Raw genomic sequence first — 20,538 nt, 5'->3', positions numbered from 1 at the left:
AAGGGTGAGGAGCCAGCCATGGAAGGTCCAAGGGAACATATTCTTTGATGAATACTGTTAGATTATAAACTCTTTGAGAGCAGGGACCACATCTGTCTTGTTTATTGCTGTAAACAGGTATCTAGCAGAGTGGGCATTCAATAAAAGATTGTTGGGCCAGGTGCGGTGGCTCACGCCTGTAATCCTAGCACTCTGGGAGGCCGAGGCGGGTGGATTGTTTGAGCTCAGGAGTTCGAGACCAGCCTGAGCAAGAGCAAGACCCCATCTCTACCAAAAACAGAAAGAAATTATATGGACAGCTAAAAATATATATAGAAAAAATTAGCTGGGCATGGTGGCACATGCCTGTAGTCCTAGCTACTCGGGAGGCTGAGGCAGGAGGATTGCTTGAGCCCAAGAGTTTGAGGTTGCTCTGAGCTAGGCTGACGCCACGGCACTCTAGCCCTGGCAACAGAGTAAGACTCTGTCTCAAAAAAAAAAAAAAAAAAGAATTAACATCTGTATCATCATAGAAAAAATAATTTAAAATAAAAATAAATAAAAGATTATTGTTGTTAAATGATTATCTAAGGTACCCAGTAAATAAATGTTTAGAACTGTAACTTTTCCAAGAATATACTGCCCCTCCATGTACTCTGTAGAAGAGCACTCTTGACTATTTCAGGCTCTCTCTTATGCTGTATATAAGCTATTTGAAAACCAGTGGTCAAAGGTATCATGGATGTCAATGCTTTGAGAGGCGAGCTGTCGATAATGGTGACTGTGTTGCCTGGAGATCTTGTGTTATCTTCATAGATACTCCTGGAATTGCATAAAAACCCAATCTTCCATGAATTGAAAAGAATGACTACAGATGAGAATGGACAGAGCTTTTGTGTATTGATTTATAAGACTGTGAATTCTTTGTGTTGAACTGTGTTTCTCCATTGGTCTTTAGGTTGGTTAGTAACTGAGTGGCCCTGTAGTATTCTGACCCTGCTGATGGATATGGAAATGAGCATTTTAGCTTTTATAAAAAAATTTCTTTGTCTCATGGAGATGATTAGCCATTATTTGGGTTTGAGTATCATTATGGCTTTCTCCTACTTCTTGGGAGCATACACTCTGGACAGAAGATCTCCCTGTCTCTAACTGTATGTCATCCTTATCCATTCTACCCCAAATGATCCGTGGTATGCGGAAGGAGGCAACCAGATGTTCTCCTTGGGAAAGCTGAATGGTGACTGCTTCTGAACAGAACCTCTTCTAGGATACCTAATTGCTCCCATGCAGCCCTGATGGATTCTTCCCAAAGGAGAACTCTTGAGAATTCACCTTAAAATCATTATTTTTTCTCTTCCTATTTACTTAGGTGTTGTGCTATATTCTTTTTGATTTGGTTTTCCCAGGGTCCTCTCCATTAATCACTTTTCCGCTCATTGCAGCTCTACAAGTGTCTGTAACAAACCTCCCTGATTCCTCACATCCAGAATTGGGGTCATGTGGCCAGTCACGATGACTTTGGGTATTACTATCTAAGTGTGCCAAAGAGGGAAGCTGCATTTGGGGCAATATACAAAAAGATCTGTTTCAAAGGCTGAGTGAAGCCAGAAAGGGTTTTTACTATAGAATCACTGAGATAGGGAGAGGGGGATAAAGAGCATTCAGCAGGAAGCTAGGCCTAGGTCCAAGGCCAGGAGAAACTCAAGCCTGCATTTTAAACTAGAAGTGTTTAGGCTGAGAGTTATCTGGAGGAATAATCTAAAGATTGGTGATGGAGAGATTGAAATAAAGAAACAAAGATCCAGTGTAGTTCAGGTGAAGCCAGGCCCAGGCAGTGTGAAATCTAGGTCTATGAAAGATTGGCACCCAGTGGGGTGTGGTTTTTGTGAACTTTGGTTTATCTGGCTACTTAAGGATCTGAGCTTTACTGGATATACCTTGTAGATATTCGGAAATTCTAATTTTGTCTCTATCCCAAGTTTCTTAAGTTTTTATACCTTCTTAAATATATATGTTTTCATCATTTTTTCTGATAGCAAAAAGAAGGCATGTAAAATAATATTGAAACAGTAGAAACCCTCCTTTTCCTGGGGTTGTGCTACTGTCCGGTGAGCACATAGTGAGGGCAGTACTGCTAATCCCTGCACAGCACACCCACATCAACTAGAGCTTTGCTTTACCTTGGTACAATTTTTGGAAAAAAGAAAACCCTGTTTTCAAAAAAGAAAACAGAAATGTTTGATATAAACATGAAAATCTCTCATGATCCTCCCCTGAAGAAAATACTAGTGACAGTTTGGTGTTAAATTTGTTTGTATCTTTTTCATGTATCATACACATACACCTATTGTGCATAATTTTTTTACCTTTTTTTTTAAGGGGGAGGCAGGGTCTCACCCAGGCTGAAGTACTGTGGTGTGACTATCACTCCCTGCAGCCTTGAACTCTTAGGTTCAAGTGATCTTCCTGCCTTAGCCTCCCAGAGTAGCTGGGACTATAGGCATGCACCACTATGCCCAGCTAATTCTTAAATTTTTTGTAGAGATAGGGTCATGCTGTGTCGTGTAGGTTCAAATGATACTCCCACCTTGGCCTTCCAAAGTGCCAGGATTACAGGATTACAGGCATGAGCCAGTGCACCCAGCCTTTTTCTTTCTTTCTTTTTTTTTTTTTTGAGATAGGGTCTCACTGTCACCCGAGCTAGAGTGCAGTGATGTTATCAGAGCTCACTGCAACCTCATATTCCTGGGCTCAAGCCATCCGTCTGCCTCAGCCTCCCAGAGTAGCTGGGACTACAGGTGTGTGCCACTATTCCCGCCTGGCTAATTTTTTTATTTTTAGTAGAGGCAGAGTCTTGCTTTTGCTCAAGGTGGTCTCTGAACTCCTGAGCTCAAACTAACAATCTTCCTGCCTCAACCTCCCAGACTGTTAGGATTACAGGCGAGAGCCACCGTGCTGGCTTCTTTATTTTTAAACAAAATGGTTTTGTTAAATTTTTTTCAGTTACTATATCTTGGACTTCTTTTGTATTTTAATGGTTATATATAATATTTCATATAGTATATATGGATGTACCGTAGTGTAACCACTATACTATTGAAGAGCGTACGTATTGGTTACAGTGATTTAGTGTTATAAACACTCTTCCAGTGGATGTCCTTGTTCATATATCTTTGTACTCTTATATTAGCCTTTCTCTAGGATAGAGTCCTAAAAATGGGATGGCTAGGTCAAAAGGCATGTACATTTAAATTTTTAATAGATACTGTCATATTGCCTTACAAGAATGTTTTAATAGTCTATACACTCCCTAACATCTATCTTTATTAAGAATGAAAAACCTGTTCTGCATGTGTAAGTAGTAGTACTTACAACTATAAAGAAAACTGAGGTAATTATCATCACCAAAGTCAGGATTTGGTTACCTGGGGAATAATGTGTGTGGTGGTGGGGAGGGCGGTTGTCATCATGGAATGGTGCTTGCAGGGAGGCTTCTGGAAAGCTGTAAGCATTCCACTTCTTGACCTGGGCGGTATTTATGTGGCTGTTTGCATTATAATTATTTGTTAAAACAATACATATGTTTTATGTATTTATCTGTATACATGCCCTTAGTTATATTTAAGCACAGTTGTATTTCACAGTAAAAAGAACTGATTCATTCAACAATATATATAATGCATATGTATGAAATCACCGTTCTGTATAACAGAAATACTGCAGTGAACAAGGTGACTTCCGTGTCCTAAAATAATGCAGGAGGTTGACAGTAAAGCAGGAAATGCATAAATAAAACAAGTCAGGTAGTGATAGTAGGTAAGGAGGAGAATGTGGTAGCTGCAGGGACAACTCAGCGTTTGATAGAGTTCTCGGGAAGGAACTTTTCGGGGGGGAGGCAAAGTTTGAGCAGGATAAAAAGGAGTGAAAATATGTTCTAGGCAAAAACAACATGTGAAAGCCTAGGAACTGATGTGGCTGGGGTGTGGTCAGCCCAGAAAGGGTGTAGGAGATGAGGTCAGAAAGGCAGTCAGCAGCCAGATGGGCTGTGATACTGAGTTGGGATTTTCTTTGGTGTGCTGGGAAGCCAGTGGTGTGTTTTTTGGCAGGGGAGCATAGTGACCTGATTGATAAACTACTTGTAAAAGATGACTGTGTTGCTGTGGGAGGATGGAGTATAGGGGCTGAGGGGTAGAAGCATGGAGATGGGTGAAGAGGCAGTTTTGGAAGTGGAGAGTTGATGGTAGCTTTGATTATGGAGGTTCGAAAAGGGTTAGATTGGATATATGCCTTGAGGGTAGAACCAGCAAGACTTGCTAATGGAATAAATGGATGTGGGAAGGGGAGTTAAGGAAAAAATAATTAAAAATGACTCCTAGGTTTTGTCTTGAGCTACTGGAGGAGCAGTGGCATCGTTAACTTGAGAGACTAAAGACTGAAGGAGGGAAGGATGGTAGTTTGGGGTATAAAAGCAAATAATTTTGTTTTGTACTGTATGGACTGCTAAATTTGAACTGCCCCTTTAAACATCCATGTTAGTTTCACATAAGTAAAACAATGAGAATTCTGTTGTATTCAGGTGAAATACCAAGTTAAATTTCCACAGCCATCTGAGCTCTCTCGGAACCAAGACCCTGTTCTAGTACCTTAGAACTTACTCATTCACAATGACTGAAGCTGTATTCAGACAACAGTCTCTCCCACTCTCTACCCCCCACCCACACACTCTCAGCTCCTGGAAGAGCCATTCTCTTGGGTTCATGTCTGTGAGGTGAGATGTATAGGAGGAAGTTGATGCAAACAGGGACTTTGTCTCCGTTTCCTGCCTGTTGGGAGCTGCATTCCTCAGTCGGCCTCTAATGTGTTATCCACACAAAAAGAATAGAGTTTGCATACCAGCCGAAACTGATCTTCCCTGAAAAGACTAATTTTCCTCTGAAGAGTAAACAGATCCCTGTTCTTTAAATAGCTCATTTTGGATTAGCAGCTCTGCATCTGGTACACTTCTTGAAGCAAATTTCTCCCAGGTTCATTTCTTGGGGCTAAAGGCTTTAAAACAGTTTCCATAACTGTCCCAGTCACTGTGCCTCTGTCGGGTGACCCACAGCCATCCCTGTTTCTAGGACATTTTACTGTGAACAACTACAGCTGCTCATCAGAAGTTTTAATTGCTGAGTGGGCTTTTGTTCCTTTCAAGGTGGGGGGCTATATTACTTGTTTTCTTCTTAAAAGTCTGCTTCATTTACAGGTGTTAATGTGGCAATTTTTAGTCAGCCTATCCCTGTAAGAAGTTAGGAAAACAAGATTGTTTTTCCCAACCAAATAACAGTAATTTAAATTTTCAAAGGATTTTCACATATGTGACCTCTTCTGATCTCATTTCTACCTGTGACGGAAGTAGTGGTAATTATTCTTTATTTGGCAGATAAGGAAACTGAGTGTTAGAAGTTTAGTGACGCTTGTTCAAGGCCTTATACTAGTTACAGGTTAACCACTGGTTTGAGGATTGGTTTTTATACATTTTCCAGGATGGGTAGTCAATCAGAAATAAAAACCTCTTCACATATATTTCTATCTCATTGGTTTAGTTGATTTTTTAGTTAATATTTGCTGGGTCATATTGTTTTGGATACCTCTTAACTTCTGAGTCACCGAGTAAAATGAATCCAAAGGTTTGGAATTCATTTTTAGCAATTTCTGTCTGATACATCAAGGTTGTGCTAGAAAGATTAAAGATGGTATGTTGAAAGTATCACTTAAGCTAACACAGGAAAGAGGCTTTTGCATATAGAAGCTCTACTTTATGAAGACAGCATTTCCAGACTGGTACTATTGCTAATTGGTAGATTAAACACATTAGGGTGGTAATTGCTTATTCTTTGAGCATATGGGTGTTTTTACTGGTAGATTCTTATATTGATTATTTGAGCCCGTTCTTAATTATATACCTGGAGAGAACCATGCCTGATTCAAGAGTCTTTGGGTTGGTTGTGTTGGTTACAGCTATATCTAGTTCTGATTTTCTTTTTCAAAAGAGGAGAGCCTAAGGTTCTAGCATATTAAGTCTAAATTTTGGAAGTTGCCAGGCCCAACATTCAGATTAATTACTGTAATGGTACATCTTTTTAATGCCGCTAGTTTTGACTTAATACAATGACAGTCGGTCTTTTTTTGACCTTGAAATCTGGACCCTCAGTCCCTGTAGACAGCTCAGTGTATCGTGTTGGAGAGATGAAAACAGAATTAAATGAGCTGCCCTTGTCTGATGTGAGGTGGGGCCCCTAACTGTATACCTAGCAAATGGGTTGCAGACGGTAGGAAGGTTGGAGTTGACAGGCAGGGGGGAAAAAATGCCAGCCAACTATGTACTCTTTTGTTACCTACTGTAAGTAGCCTGTAGTTCTAGCCCCTAAACATTGTTGCTTTGAAAAATCAAATGTCTGGCTGGGTAGGTGGCTCAAGCCTAGAATCCTAGCACTTTGGGAAGTTGAGGCCAGGAGTTCGAGACCAGCCTGAGCAACCTAGTGAGACCCCATCTCTACAAAAAAAATTTTAAAAATTAGCTGGGTTTGGCGGCACATGTCTGTTGTCCCACATACTTGGGAGGCTAAGACAAGAGGATCGCCTGAGCCCAGGAGTTCAAGGCTGCAGTGAACTGTGATGATACCACTGCACTCTAGCCCAGACAACAGAGTAAGACCCAATCAATCAATCAATCAATCAAATCTGTATTCAGTGAACAAACATAATCAGTAGAAAAGCAGGTAATGTTTGATTCTAATAACATCTTTTCCATTTCCCTTTATTGGAGTCCAGGACAATAATCCAGTGCTATCATATAATTTTTAGAGGTAAAGAGAATTTCTAATCTATCTGGACCAGTGTTGTATAAAATGTTTGCTTTTCAGAGATTCTGTAAATTTGATTGTTTTTAAAATTTGTAATGTTTTGAAGAACCATTACCAAAATAGACTTCACATACTCTCTTAAGATAGATGCCACATGGAAGATACAAGAGACCACTAGTGCCTTCTGAGCATTTTCATGTTTTATGTTTCTGCTTAATATTTTATTTGGGAAAAAAGTGAGTTTGGGGCTGTGTATTAAAGAAAAACATCCTTTGCGATCACTAATCTATTACTGGTTAAGGAAGCTGAGCCCCAGTGAAGTTTAAGTCTATAGTCCCAAGTCCTTTGCTACTTCTAGTGGGGCTCTTCTTGGCTCAACAAGTAAAACAAGCCATCTCTTTGGAAATAAATAATGTAATACTGATTAAGAAAAAAAGGGAGTACTATTCATTATTTGTAGAGGAATAACCCTAGTTATAGTTTTATTAATTGATACTGAAGTTGCTGCACCAGATAAATCCCCAAATCTTAGCTTAACAGAGGAATTAAAAGCTGGTATTCTTAATGATGGGTGGCTCTCAATTCAGGTAATTCAGTGATCCAGCCATCTCCTTCCATCTTGTGATTCTGCTGTCTTCAACAGGTGGCTTCTTCCAAGATCGTCGTAGCAGAAGGGAAAGAGGCTGGAAGGTTTCTGTGGGTCATGCCTCAAAATGGTAGCCATGGCTTCCATTCATTCACTCGTCAGAACTGAGTCACAGGACCACACTCAGTGACAAGAGAGGCTGGGAAGTGTGGGCCAGCTTTGTGTCCAGGGAGAAGATGAAATGGGTTGGTGAACAGCTAGGCAGTCTCAGCCGTAACGGTGTTAGTAGAAAGAGTCCTGGACTTTCCTCTTCTGGGCTTCAGTTTTCTGAAGGGGTTAGAGTAGCCGATCGCTAAGATCCTTCCAGTTCTAAGTAGGTAGGATTCTAAGGCAGACAGTTGTTAACGGTACCACCTTTGTGGGTACACATGCATTATTCTTTTTCAAATAGAGAGGCTGTTTGGTCTTTTTATACTCAGGTAATATCTCTGATAATCACATAGTTGGGTAAATTCCTTTGAAGTTGTAGCTTGATCCAGAATCCTCAAAAATTTTTAAATGGCTATCTTTTTCAGATTGCCTTTAGGGTAGGATAGGCCCTTTCATGGTTATGTTAGGTAGGCTAACACTGTTTGTTATAGCAGATAAACCTTAAGAGATCAATAGCGTTACATAATAGAAGTTTATTTTTCATTCCCGTAAAGTCCAAATGGTGTTTCCGTTTAAACATGAGAAAAAAGTAGCATTGTGTTTTAATGGGAAGAATTGTCCTGGAAAACATGTTCAAGCCCATGCTCCGTCGCTAACTTTCTAACCTTGAACAAATTCTCACTCTGGGTCCCAGTTTCTGGGAGTAAAACAAGAGGATTGAACTTGTTTTACTCCTTCACTCTCTAAATGTCCATGTTTGTATGTGATCTCTACTAGAAAAGAAAAGTCTTCGGGAAAAATTCTCACATAATGTGGTGTAATAAATTGTGTCTGGTAGCCTTGTAATGCTGCCTTCTTTGCATGTAGAATATATTCATCCTTCTCTGGGGTGAAGGGCAGCTTCTCCTCTCACCTAAATTTACTCTTCTGTATAATGAGAAATAGAGAAAGGTTGAGATGATTGGTGCCACAACAAAATTTATTTTCCATTCCAGTCATGACACATAAGGTACTTTCCATGCACACGACTGACAGTGTGGGGAGTGAGGAGGTGTTTGTGTGCTTTTCCTGTTTAAAATTATGCACCATAGTACTGAGGTTTTACGAGGGCAACATTCTCCGGTTCTCTACAAATAAGTCACATTCCGCATTAATGATTAGTTGCATTCAGTGCTGCATGGTTGTCATTTGCTGAACTGCAAGAATTCCCTCTTCGCACACCTCTCGTCATCAGTTACTAGGTTACAGCTTTTCACATTGTCCCAGTCTGGTGATGTTGCTATGGATACCAGTTATTCCTCTTCCTATGACACTGTCTGGTTAGGCTCAGAGTGCAGGCAAAATGTAACTGTGACGTCAGAGATGTTTTAGCATATGTCTTTTCCTTTACATTAATTATAAGATCTAAGGTAGCGATTCCATGTGTTCTAATATTATATAAATTAAATTAGCTGAATCCTCAACATAGTCCCCTTAGGACCTTTATTCCATTATTCTACAGAAACGAAACTAACAGATTACAAAATATGAATATGAAACCTGTACTATGTCCAGCCCATGTCCCACACAGACCAGCATCCTGCCTCCTGTAGGGATGGCTGTACATGGACTATAATCATTATCCTTGACATCTGCCTCAAAGTTAGGGACATCTGGGGATGCTTTTTGTCACACTCTTAATTTATTTAACTGATAAATCCTGTGGTCTAAATTTTATTGTCATTTAATGTCACACTCAGTTGTGTTTGTTTTCCTGCTAGGTTTTAGACAACATGAATGCAGAGACTGTGTCTTTAACTGGTTTTGTCCCCAATAACACTTAGTGCCACACACATGGCAGGGATCCAGAAAAGGCTTATTGATTTGTTCTAAAGACTGAAAGAGTGGGCAATTACTAATTTGATTTTAGATTTATAGCATAATGTTTTAAGATGGTGAGAACCCTTTCATATCACAGTTGTTGAAGGGCAAGGTTAACCCATGTTATTTAGCTTTTGCCTAGTCTGACCCTTTGATCTCGCAGTTGAAGAAACAGCTAAGGCCCTAAGAGGATGTGACTCATGTAAGGTCACAGAGCCAGTAAAGCTGTGGTTTATGCAAATTTTCGTTATAAAACATTTTTGTGAAAAACGGGGTTTAAAAATCGTTTCAGTAAAATAATTCTATTTACTTAAACAATAGTGTTTTGTTTTATGCAGTGTGTTTATTTAAAAAGCTGGCAGACAGATATATTATTAAAGAGGAACTTCAGTGTTCAACAGGACCCCTATGAAGAGCATACCAATTATTTCATGTCAGCTCAAAACCTTGCTGTCTACTTAAATATTTGACTTACTCCTCAAAAACCAAATTGAAATTTAATATAGCATAGGATTGAGACCAGTCCTTCAAAATGAACATCCTGTTTGAAAACTGGCTGAATCTGAATTAAAAAGCCATTCTTTGCATGTGATGGTACTTCCCTAAAGTGAAAGGAATTTATTTACCAGATAGAATCCTTTTGTTTGAAAAAAACAAAATGAATGAAAATGTGTCCTCTGAAACACAACCTGCTAAAGGTGTTGGTGGACTTTAACTTGTCAGTGGGAGAGACAGACAAATCCTGTGAGAGTCAGGGAAAGTGACAAAGCAGAAGTCCTCAGGAGAGGACATGTAATTCAAGATGAACCTACCCTTCCCCCCAGGACCAGAGAATTGAGGAGTGTGGCCCCCTCCTTTCCCTTCTTACTGCCACCTCTCTTGGTGAAGCTTTTTCATAACTTCATGCAGTATCCCGAAACATATCTTCCTGCCTTTAAGCTCTGTTCCTCCATTTTTTCCCATTGTCAGATACCTTCCTCCTTGGAAGCTCTGAGCAACTCACTGCCTTTAGGGGACCCTCTTTACATAACAAATAGTTAAGAATGGGCATGGCATTCAAAGCCCTGTACCATCTGGCCCTAGCATACATTTCCAGCCCTGTCTCCTGTAGCCTTTCTTTTGTGCCTTATGCTTCCACCAAATTAGCCTGTTTCCTGAGAATGCCCCGTGCTTTCCCACCTCACACTGTCTCCTCCCATTGCCACCTGTTGGGATTTCCCCCAGTCTTCAAGGCCAACCTCAGTTGCCACTTCCTTCACAAGGCCTTTGCTGTTCTTCTCCCACCAGTTTTGATCTTTCCTTCTACTGACCACCTAGAGCACTTTAGTGCCTTTCTTCTGTCATTTACAGTCTGCCACCTCTTATGGTTAAATCATGTACTTGACTGTTGGCTGAGTCAGTAACTGTGTGCTCAGAGTACTTCCCACAGAGGACTGAGCTCCTTGTCTGAAAGCTTAGTATGTATTAGAACTAGGTTCACAAGTCAATTAGGCGTATATTTTTTAGTTCTGTGGTTCAAGTGTATAGCAAATTTGACCATTTACTAAAAGATTTAACCCACTCAGGAATATTTCACTTCCTTTATACTCTTGCTGAATTCCTTTACCATTGTCTAGATCACTGGTTTACAGTCTTTGAATATAAAGACCCCCACCTTTAAAACCTAATCCAGTGACCTTCTACGAGATTTTGAAGCAGACTTATTGAAGTATAATATACAGTTTATAAAATTTACCCATTTGTAAGTGCATAATTCAGTTATTTTTAGCAAGGTGTAGAGTTGTGCAACCATTACCATAATCCAGTCTTAGAACATTTCCATCACCCCAAAAAGTTCCTTCTGTAGTTAATCCTCACTCCTGTCTCCACCTTCAGCCCTGGGAAAACACTAGTCTGCTTTCGACCTGTATTAATTTTCCTTTCCTGGATATTTCATATAAATGGAATCAGACAGTATGTAGTTTTTGTGTCTGGCTTCTTTCACTTAGCATAATGGCTTGTGAGGTTCATTTATCTTGTAGCACATAATAGTTCTTTTTATTGCCGAATAGTATTCCATTGTGTGGACATACTACATTTTGTTTATCTGCATTTATTTATACTGAATTAACCAGTTGATGGCGATTTGGATTGTTTCCAGTTTTCCACTGTTACGAATAGTGCTGCTATGAACATTCATGTACAAATCTTTGTGTGGACATATGTTTTTCATTTCTCTTGGGTAGCTACCTAGGAGTGGAATTGCTATATGGTATGTCTCTGTGTAACTTTTTAAGAAACTGCCAAACTGATTTTCAAAGAAGCTTGTACCCTTTTGCATTTCCACCAACAATGCATGAGGGTTCCAGTTTTTCCACAAGAGGACCCCTTTTTAACATTTCAAAAACTGTAGACTCACATGGTAATAGATGTTGTTTTAGTGTCAGCAGGTTGACAGAAAGTATTAAAATGACATATTAGGCATTGAGTAATACTTTTAGAAGGATTTATATTCTGTAATCAAGATGGCATGTAATCAAAATGATGTATTTAATCTATGGGGAATGCTCTTATAGCAACTCAGTGTCCCCAAAGGATCCCTGGCTTATAAGTTGTGAGCCACTGATCCAGATGACTTGTTTAGAAATAAATATAAGCTATCTTGTGTCTTTTTATACATCATCTGTAAAATAGAGATCTACCTCATAAAGTTGTTTGAAGACTACATGAAAACAATGTCAAGCTTTGGCCCATAATAGTTAAGTCAATTAGTGACAGCTATTAGTAGGAAGCAGTGTGAGGCTATGGAGCAATAATAGCTGAGAATTCTGACTTTCCTGAATCAGGCTAGATTAATAGTAGTCTCTTCTTTTCTCAAACTTTCCTTGAAATAGAGACTGTATCAATACTTGAAAATGCCTGTTTCCATGCTTAATTCTTGCTGACTTCAGGTTGTTGTTTGTATGCATTCATTTCCTTTGGTTTCATCTTTTTTGGGTAGGAATCTTCTCCCTCCCCTACTCCTAATCTGTCAAAGTTGCTTAGTAAATGTTACTCCTGTATTCTAAGGTTGTAATTCTCATCCCTGATTTCACATTAGGGTCACCTATAGAGCTTTTGAGCTGAATACTGATGCATGGGTCCCATCCCCAGGGATTTGATTTAACTGCTCTGGGATGTGACCTGGGCATCTAGATTTTTAAAAACAGGTGATTATAATATGTATCCAACGATAAGAATTACTGTTCTAATGTCAAACCAGGATTGGAGACAGCTGTTCTTGCCTAATTTAGTATCAGCAGCAGATGTTACAAATATCTTAATTCCTTCATCAGTAAAGAGGTTGAACAAAATGGATGCTCTTGGATTCTGTCTTAGAATCGGAGAGTTCCAAGCCACTGGAGGAACCTCTCAGGTAAACCTTTCTTCCACCTAAGTAGCACTCTCAGTGTCTGAGAAGGAGGTTGGGGAATGAAAGCCACTACCTTAAACCTTACTGAAGTCAGGGTGTATTTTATCTGTCACTCTGGAAGGCAGTGTGGCATAGACAAATGAATGCAGGTTTTGGTACTAGATGAATCTGGGTTTATTTTGGCACTGTTGATTACCAGCTGTGTTGGTTGAGGTTCAAGGAGTTTGCAATTGCACATTTTCCTCATCTGGAAAAAATAGGATCTTTTGGAAAAAAAAACAAAAAGAATCGTATTCTATGCCTTGCAGAGTTTTTGGGTTGTAGACTGTGTATAAAGTCTTTACTATTTGGCTTTGTGAATAGTGACTGCGTTCGTATTGTTACTTGTGTTGTGTCTTACCAACTGGGCATTAAAGCCCAGGGACTATGAAGTTAGAGACTGTGTTTTAGACTTGTTTGTATTTCCAGTACCTATTATAGTGCCCTGTGTTTGGGTTATAAAATTTGACAATGATATAGAAAACAGAACATTTAGTTTCTTTTTTAAAAATCTGGGTGATCTCATAGGTAAATAATTAAAAGAGATGTGGCATTATAACATTAGTGCTTAGCAAGCAAATGTTGCTACACATCATTTTTTTGTTTGTTTGCATGGGTTGGGGGGGGCGGTTCTTGCTATGTTGCCTGTGCTGGCCTTGAACTCTTGGGCTCAAGCAATCCTTCTGTCTCAGCCCCCTTGAGTAGCTGGGACTACAGGTGCACCCCACCACACCCTGCTAATTTTTCTTTCTTTCTTTCTTCTTTTTTTTTTTTTGTAGACACAGGGTCTCACTGTTTTTGCCAGGCTGGTTTCAAACTCTTGGCCTCCGAAAGTGTTAGGATTACAAGTGTGAGCCACCACACCCAGCCTACATTCTTTTTTCTATATCCCTTTATTTAGAATTTCATATTGAAGTATTTTTTGTAAAAATCGATAAGTCCAGCTTATCAATTTGTTCTGAAATTTACATGGAAATATATATGAATATGCATTTATACAGATGAATACCATAATGTCTGTGATTTATTTTAAAATACTTTAGAAAAAATTGACAAAGCAAATAGAGCAATATGTTAACATTTAATACTTCTGGGTGATGGGCACATGGTCATTCAGGTAGTATTTTCTCTTCTGTATGCCTAAAATTTTTTCAACAAAAAAAAATTTTAACTGAGTTTTCAAAAAGGTAAGATTGTCATTTAGAATAGTGGATGAGAAGTTAGGTAGATAAGAACATGGAAGGTAATATGTAACAGAACGCTTTGTCAAGTTAGACAAATGGGAACAAATCACTCTTGAGAAAAAGGAAAAAAACTGTAGAAGATAAATTTAAAAGACCTATAACAAGGAAATACACTAATAATCGAGGCAGCGGGCTGCTTCAGCTCAGGTTTTATGGATTACTGTGGAAGGGAGGACCAGTCCCTGATGCAGCTTCCCAGCACTTGTTGGCGTGGGTTAGGAGCAGGAGCTTCCCGCTGCATCGTTACCGGCTTTCCCTTGTTAGCCCTCTGTTTTGCTTTCCCGACTGCCTCTGTGGATGTGCTCCACTCACCTGCCCAGCATTGTGATGAGATCTCTGTGCTCTGGCATGACAAAGACAGGACAACAGGAAGTTGGGTTTTTTCCCCCACATTCAGCTGTGGAGTTGGTGTTAAACGGGGGTGGAAATTCCATGAGGAAACTGGGATCATATAAAGCATGTGAATTATTAACTGCTCCAGTGCTTGAAATGAGAAGAGAATGAGAAAGATGGTGTAATCTCAAATCCATTGAAATAAAGTTGAATCTCATCCCACTCCCCTTGAGGTACCACTTTACCTTGAAAATGCTTAGTATTGATAATAACAACATTTTTGTGCTATATAGTTTGAGCTCTTTTCATATATTATCTAATTTGAGACTCACATTGTATTGTTAGATATGATCTCTTTTTTTACAGATAGGAAACTGAATTAGGTGTTATTATCCCAGTTTTACAGATAAAGGAACAGACCCAGAGAGGCTGTGATTTGCCTAGAGTTAATCAGCGAGGTCCCGCACACACTCATGTTGTCAATTTCTGTGTTCTATCATGGCTGTTTTTCTCCAGATTTCTTTGAGATTTTTAAAAATCCGGTTTGCACTCCCCAGGTGTTGATGAAAACATGACTTTTCTTATAGAACAATGTATGCCCCAGAATTTTCTCTTGGGTATAGTAGGCATGCAAAATATCTTTGGTCCCCATAGGACTGGTTTAGCTATTTTCATCCAAGACAGAGGCTAACACCACTTAACACCATCATCCCTAATTAACAGATCTGTTTCCTCTTAATTTGCAATTATAGAACAAGATAGGCAAACAGCAAGAAGATTCAGATTCAGAGGCACTATAATATTCATTGTCATGTTCCTAAATGGGTGTTTTTAAGGCAAAGTTTTAATTGAGGTAGTGGTGGGTATTAATCTCACTCTGCCTTACCATGCCCTGTGTTGTTAATGACCCAGAATTCATCCAGGAAATTGGCTATTTTGAAGGCTAGCTGTTAAATGGCTTGTTTTCCTCATAATGTCCAATCATCAGGACAGTCAATTTCGTCAAGGATCTGGAATTGGAATGTAGCTCTATCACTACATGGGACTACAGACTTTATTAGAAATACTAGTTTGTAGAGTTTCTCCAAGTCTCATTTTTACTAGAGTTTTAATTAATAAGAAAATATCTCTATGTTTTGCTCTCTACCTTTTAGACTTTTATGTTTCTTTGGCCTTTACAAAGGCCCATTGTCTATCACCTATCCAAGAATTGGTCCCCCCACACACACCAAAAAAAAGGTGGATATTGAAAAGTAACAAGAAAATATGTTATTATATGAAGTAGGCCACAATGGGTCATGACTGGCCAGAAACCTAGCTATTGAGGCAGAGTCTACAGTTCCTATAGTTATAGATAAGCAAGGAGTCAAGTTGAAGGGCACTGACTTAGAAAAAAAGCAGGTTGGGAACAAGGACTGTTGAGGTGATTGTATTCCAAGAAGTCAATAAGGAGGCTCTAGCATACCGCACAAAGGCAGTCCCTGAACTGAGGGTGTAGGGCCTTCGAACCATGGCCCCTAATGCTTGTGGTCAGAGGCCCAAAGTAGACTATGCTTAAGTCATACAAGGGTAGACGTGTTAAGATCACCACAGGTATGAACAGAATGTACTGTGAAACCCCAGTGCAGTATTCTGCTCTGTATCTTGAATTGCATAGCTGTAATTTTAACCTAAAGTTAGCACCATTTTTTTGCCTCAATAAGTAAGACAAAGATCTCTCAGCTTCATTCTATAGAACACAGTGTGTGACTTTGTGATTATTATAACTAAGTGTTCTTTTTTATTTTTAACTTGGTTGCCATCCATGGACCCTGAATTGAAATGTAGATCTATTTAGAATTTTCAAAAGGGTTTAAAGCAACTTTCCTCAATAGAATCAATCCCAAGCAATGTATCTGAGAATAAAAAGGTTCTATGGTGGAGTGAATCCAGGAAACATTTAATATTATGTCCCTCTCTTGGAGATATGTAGTGTATATTAGTATACTGAAAGCTTTTGTAAGTCTTATAGTAAAGAAACCTGTTTAACCCAATGTTTCCCAAATTTTTTTGAACCCAGAATTTTGTTTTTTGTTGTCAATACCTGCTAGCCACCTTTTGTACTAGTATTTCTTTTTTCTTCTTCCAGCTTTATTGATGTATAATTGACAAATAAAAATTGTGCATATTCTTGATAGATGTCTATAGTGCAAAATGAACACCACAATCAAATTAACACCTAATTACCATTTTTGTGTATGAGTGGTGAGGACACTTAGGAGCTACTCTCTTAGCAAGTTTCAGGTGAATAATACTGTATTAGTGACTATATTTCTTAAACAACTGTGGGAACAGAACATACTCCTGAAAATAAGGGCTATATGTTAAGTGGATTGAGCTTGAAATGAGTAGAAGAGATGTAGATTATCATTAATGTAGTTGGTAGCTCCATGATTTAGAGAAAAGTTCAGATCCTCATTAAGGGAATAGATAAACCCAAGAAAGGGCTTAATAATGACAATCTGCTCTATTTTCCTGAAGAGATGGGTGTATTTTGGAAAGTGAGAAAGGCTTGTGTCACGTGGAGCTAACAGGATGATGAGGATACCTCACATTTGTATTTTACTTGAAGATTTACAAAACTTACATGTTTATGATCAGAACTCTGTGAGTTAGAAAAGCAGATATTGTCCCCATTTTACAAAAGAGGACCCTCAGACTAAATGGCTTGCCCCAGATCACATGACATAACTGGTATGTGATAAAATTGGTATGTCTAGAACTCTGGGCTTCAGGCCCCAAGTCCAGGACTCATGCCCATATCACTAAAGTAGTTGTCCACATCTGTGCTAATGTTTCTTTTATAGAAATGTATACTTTCTCTGATCTTGGACCTCCAAATACTGGGGGGGAAAAGAAGCATACACTATGTTGTTCACTTTCTTTTCTTTCTTATAATACTTATAGTTGCATTTCTACCCCTGAGTTCTTTTTTGTCTTTGCTACTTCCTGTGGCAACTCAGTGAAGAGCACAGTCTGGATATGACAAACACCAGTTTGTCTCTAGGTGTGAGTTTTGGTCTCAGAGGATCAAACCTTGCACTTGACCAAAATTCAAATTTTTCTTATAGAACATGCTTCCAGATACGAATTTAAAACCTAATGTGTCTAACCTTTTGCAGTTTTGACTTTGGATTTCACAAATTCAGCAAACATTTATTGAGGACTGACTACCAGCTACAGTCCACCAAGCTATACATATTTTTCCCCAACACTTTATTTTAAAAATTTTCACACATGCCAAAAAGTTGAAAGAATCATTCATGAACACTGTAAAACCATCACCTGTATTTTATAGTTAATATTTTATTATTTTTATCACACATCTATCCATCTGTAATCATCCATCACTTCATCTTATTTTTTGATGCATTTCAAAGTTGAAGACATCCGTATACTTCACTCCTAAATACTTGAAGATGTATATCATTAACTAGAGTTCAGCATTTACAGTTCTCTTTTTGTATGTTTAGCTTGTGTGCCAGGCACATGATAGGTGCTTATCAAATGTCTATTGAATGTGTAAATGGCTCAATCAGATAAAAATAACAGGAGAGAGAAGACTAGAGTCTGCACATTCATGAAAATGGTAGATTCCTATGTAGTTTGAAAAGGCCATTTCATGTCTGCTGTCTTGACAGTCTCAAAATTCCTCCCACCATATCTTCCCATCACAACATTCTGTGTATACAGGACCCCACACGTACCTGTGTTAGAACATTCCATTCTCAGAGGCAAAACATTCCAATCTTACAAGGCAGGAATAAAGAAACTTGTTAGGAAAATTAGGCCAGAATAAGTTGGTGCTCCTCTTCCTGGTAGTGATGAATTGGGTAGTTTCGGGGTCTGAACAATGACAGAAACAAGGAGCAGCTGGCTAGGATTTAAGGGGAGATTTAAAAAATTTTTTGTCCTAAGTATCTTATGGCCTAGCCAAGCTGTCATCTATATAGCTCTGTCACTTTTAGTCTGACTGATGGGTTAAAGAATTAACAGTTTCTACCTGTCCCATTTTCCAGGACCAGCTGATACTTCATCCCCGTGAAGGCTTTCCTCACCCTTCTAGCACACCGTGATTGCTTCATTTTCAGAACTCATTATCATTTACTTGGCACTGCCTTGGGAGATTTTGTCTTATTTAACTTATTTTTAAAATAACCTTTTGTGAGTACTAAAGCAGTACATGTGCACTACTTTTATAAATTTCTAAAAACTTAGAAAGTAGAGGCCAGGCATGGTGACTCACGCGTGTAATCCTAGCACTCTGGGAGGCTGAGGCGGGAGGATCACTTGAGGTCAGGAGTTCGAGACCAGTCTGAGCAAGAGCAAAACCCCACCTCTACTAAAAATAGAAATAAATTAGCTGGGTAACTAAAAATAGAAAAAATTAGCCAGGCATGGTGGCACATGTTTGTAGTCCCAGCTACTTGGGAGGCTGAGGCAGTAGGATTGCTTGAGTCCAGGAATTCGAGGTTGCTGTGAGCTATGATGATGCCATGGCATTCTAACTGGGGCAACAGAGCAAGACTCTGTCTCCAAAAATAAAAAATAAAAAAAAAAATAGAGACAAGTCAAACAATTAAAAAGTAAAAACATCACATTTCTACCTTCCAGAGATCACTACTGAAAACAGCTTAGTGCAAATCTTTAGGAACCTTCTTCTAGGCATGTGTAAATACATCTATAATTTTTTTAAACCAAAATCATGTATGTTGCATGTACTATTTGTAACCTGCTTTTTAGATCAGTGATGGCCACCTTTCTACTACAGTAATTTTTCATTATTGTAATACCCAAGTCATATTCAAATTTCCCTGATTGACCTCAGAAGGTGTCCTTTACAGTTGATTTAAACATCAGGATCTAAACCAGGACCATCCATTATGTCCAGTACTTTAAATATTATTTATTCCAGTATAATCCTTTTCCTTTTTTATGTCAATGACATGTTGAAGAAACTGGGCCAGTTTTCCTGTGGAGAGTTTCAGCTTTTGAATTTGTCAGGTTGCCTCCTCATAGTGATACTTAGCTCATTCTTCTATTTCCTTGTATTTCCTATTAACTAGAGGTTATATATAAAAACTTGAGGGATTTAGGTCAAACATTTTTGGCTAGAAGATGTGCACTTCTGATGCATTACATCAGATGACACATAGCTGGTTGTCCCTCCATCGACAATGCTGGGATTGACCCCTGGACTGTGGTGGTGATGTGAGATCCTCCATTGTTCAGTTTTGTTTTTCCCCATTTGACAAGAAATCTATGGAATTTTCAGGCATTGACTTTTGAAACATTCTTTTTTCAACACCACCAAATACTAATTTCTCATCTTTTGTGGTCATTGAGCATTTTGATGAGACTAGCCTATCACCAACTAAATTTTCACTTGTAACTTTACTACATGGTTTTGGTCCATATAACTTGTTTTTCTGATTTTGTAAAATGAACCAGTATTAGTTGTAGACTAGTAGAAATTATACTTTATCTCTAAGAATGAAATTAGGAAGATTTCAAACGTAATGGATGAGATCTGCCATCTGTAGAAATGACAAACTAAGGATTGTCTTTTAATGAGTACAGATTTAGGAACATGGAAAATACAATCAAGGTTACTTGAGTGTAACTCAGGAAGGCATGACTAGACTCTATTTTTAACTAAAGTTATGATACTAAAATTAAACACAAAGGGGTTTGAGAGCAGCTGCGTGGCAATGAGTGTCTTTCCCTGGAGTGGGACACTGAGCCTGAACAGAGGCATCTGGACACCTGGGGAGTTGATCCCCTGGAGAGTGCAGGACGCTGACTTTGTGACCCTGTTTGGGACATAAGATCATCTAAGAAATTGCTTTAGTGGGATTTGGCTTCACTCACCAATTTCCTTCAAGGGATGCAGGGGTCAGCCAACTTTTTATTATCTCACCATTGCCCAAGGTCAGGAGTTGGCATGGCTTGATTGGTTCCTCTGCTCACGGTCTCACAACATGTACATTCAAGGTGTTGGCTGGGCCAGGTTTTCTTTTCACCTGGAGCTCAGGGTCTCCTTCTAAGCTCATTCAGGTTATTGGCCAA

The 20,538-nt window shown here is 38.9% G+C and overlaps 1 protein-coding gene and 1 pseudogene across 3 annotated transcripts in view; both read left to right on the top strand.

The window, feature by feature from the left end:
• Nucleotides 1–20,538, top strand: part of BICDL1 (BICD family like cargo adaptor 1) — a 79,706-nt gene that overhangs the window by 11,015 nt on the left and 48,153 nt on the right. The window lies entirely within an intron of this gene.
• On the top strand, nucleotides 2,058–2,183 carry LOC123626330 (annotated as a pseudogene).

Source organism: Lemur catta, chromosome 21, assembly GCF_020740605.2.
Source record: "Lemur catta isolate mLemCat1 chromosome 21, mLemCat1.pri, whole genome shotgun sequence".
NCBI classification, from domain to species: Eukaryota; Metazoa; Chordata; class Mammalia; order Primates; family Lemuridae; genus Lemur; species Lemur catta.
The sequence above is the reverse complement of the archived record's forward strand: the minus strand, read 5'-3'. Positions and strand labels throughout refer to the sequence as shown.